Below are 2,629 nucleotides of genomic sequence, written 5' to 3'. Positions count from 1 at the left end.
TCCTCGCACGCTACTTGTCACTGCTTCAGCAGGTTTCAGGAAGCGGAAGCGGGAATGTTGGAGTGTTTATTAGAAAAGTTTGGTCAACTTTGACACTTTGGGATTTGAGGCGCAAACTGCGGAGGAATATGAAGGTGAGTGACCGGGGCGCTCACGGCGCCGCTGCCCACTGCTCTGCGGCTGTTTGAGAGTTTTGGTGAGGCTGCTGTCAGCCCTGTCCTTCGTGTCATAACAGAGCAGGAACGAGTGAACGGGATCAGAAAGGGGGCTTGATTTTACAGCAGGAGAAGAAAGTTTGCTGACGATTTAGAAGATAGGCTGCGCAGGCTTGAAAAGTGAGTTTAAAGTCGGTTGGATGGTGTTCAAACCGCACTTATCTGAAGAAAAGTGACCCTTCAGTGGGTTACAGATAGGTCTTCATCTGTGCGTGCGTGCGTGTGTTGCAAACTGTGGCGTGTTAAAAAATGCTTATTGACTAACAAGCTGTCGGGCTGTGCAGTGAATTGCGGGCTCTGAAATGCTGCTGCTGCTGCTGCTGTTTGTGATCACTTAAAGGTGTACCTAATCCACATAGCTGAATGCAGGCTTACATTTCTGAAGGAAACTTTAGCATCAGATGATTTTATTAGTCAGCCTGCAGGGAGCTGATCAATAAGTTTTAGTTTCGGGTGTGTTTTTGAACCTTGGGAAATGCAATCAGTCTAAAATCAAAATAACAGAATTCACTATGACACGACACAGCAGAAAAGTTTACCAACTGATCATCAGCCTCCTTGTTGAAGTCTTATCTATGAAAAGTTCCTTTTTGTTTAGTTAAACCAAAATGAACTTTGGTTTACCTACTTACTTTTTTGCAATATATAAAAAAAACCAAGCTTATCTTTTTCTACTAATAATCATTTTAATGTTAATAACTTCAGGGTTTGTTTGTAAAAATGTTTCTTGTGTTTTTAAATGTCCACATTACTGTAAATGCTGTTGGTCAGGCTAATATAGTAACTTATTAACAAATAGTAGTAATAATGTTGAAAAGACCAAACCTCACCATCATGCTCTTCAGGTTGAAATATGTGATTTAGTTTAGAAAATGGAAATGCTTTCACAGTTATGTAAAAGTACCAAAGCTACAAGTGGTGGAAGCTTCCTGAGTAAAAGATTTTTAAGTGCCAAAACTAGAGATGTCTAAAGCAGGCAAAGTACCTGTGGCGGTATGACGTGCTATTATTAGCAGTGATGCATTCATGTTTAAACACATTATGCTCCAACTCAGGTGGTTAAGTTGGAGCTGGTTTCTGTTCTGGTTCTGCATTGTTGAATGTCAGGCTGCTGGTTAATATCCAAATGCATTCACCGATTGCTTGGTAACATGTAAGAAATGGCAGTTTCTCACCTGCACTGCATTAAACCTTGAAATTATTCAGTAAATCTATTTCAGGGCAAGCAGTAAATCCCCGATTTATAAAATGTTTGATATTTTTGCATGAAAATGACCACAGTCATCATTTTTTAAAAGTATATATTAAAACTATTGTGAAGTTTGTATTCAGTATTTGAATTTACATTAAAACTAGTGTTAAATATAGTGAAGTAATTACAGAATATGTCTATTAAATCCAAGTGCTCAACTGTCCCTTGTACAGATATGTCAATTTGAACATGGCGACTTTATTTGTCGCCTCACATGCTTCACGAGCGTTCCACAGAGTAATGCTTCTGTTATCATTACGCCGTGTACGCTGACCACGCCGATCCTGGAAAAAGTGGAGGCTTGTGTTGCGTTTTGCAGTTCGACCTCTGAGTCTGGCTTCTGTCAGAGTCGACAGGTTAACTTAACACTGAGGCCCGATATTCCTGCAGTCAGTGGGTCATCCTCTTCTCTCAGAGATGACTAGTTTACTTTCAGATAAAACAGAAAAGCCAGAAAAAGTTGATATTTTAAAGGGATTATTGGACAACCAAGATTTACCCTTGCTGAAATGTAATACAACTCAAAGAGGAGTCATTTCTTAAAGCTAAATGTGTCTTTTTTCCTTTCTCCAATAATAAATTTACGTATATTATTCAGTCGCCTGCATTGTTTTGATTTCCAGAACGTCCTTTTCCAGGGCCAGCTCAGATCTTGTAATACCCTAAAATAATATTAACTGAAATGACTTTTATTATAGAGATAATAAATCCCAGAATAACTTAATTATATTTTAAAAGTATTTTTAAGTGTTTTAAGTATTTCATTAGTTCCTCATTCACAGTTTTCCTATGCTTGAGTCATTTTTTTAAAACATAAAATTCCTGTTCAAAACTAGATCTTGAAGACTAGATATTAATATCTGCGCTGCAGTCACTTCTCAACAGTGAAGCAGATGCGAAAGAAGTGTCGTATTTAAACTCGACATAGAGCTGAAATAAAGCCATTTGAATAATTTCGTTATTAATTGATAATGCTGTTTTTTAAGCAGAATGACCAGATGATTCTCACTTATGGTCGTCCTCTGCTTTTCTTTGTTTTATGTGTTGACCAAAAAAATCTTTAGTTTGGACAAAGGGAGAAATGAAGTGTAAATGTTAATAAGTAGCAATAACATCTCTTTGTACGGCACTTCTCGAAACCAGTGTTACAAAGGGCTTCACA

At 37.8% G+C, this 2,629-nt stretch overlaps 1 protein-coding gene across 1 annotated transcript in view; it reads left to right on the top strand.

The window, feature by feature from the left end:
• itprid2 (ITPR interacting domain containing 2) overlaps positions 1-2,629 on the top strand; it is a 53,625-nt gene continuing 50,996 nt past the window's right edge. The window contains exon 1 of the mRNA XM_013911005.1: positions 1-134. The gene's annotated coding sequence lies outside the window, so the exon portion shown is untranslated. The remainder of the gene's footprint in view (positions 135-2,629) is intronic.

The sequence above is a fragment of the Pundamilia nyererei genome, unplaced genomic scaffold (assembly GCF_000239375.1).
Source record: "Pundamilia nyererei isolate P.nyererei 1_Seehausen unplaced genomic scaffold, PunNye1.0 scaffold00055, whole genome shotgun sequence".
Taxonomy (NCBI): domain Eukaryota; kingdom Metazoa; phylum Chordata; class Actinopteri; order Cichliformes; family Cichlidae; genus Pundamilia; species Pundamilia nyererei.
This window is presented reverse-complemented; position numbering and strand designations above follow the sequence as displayed.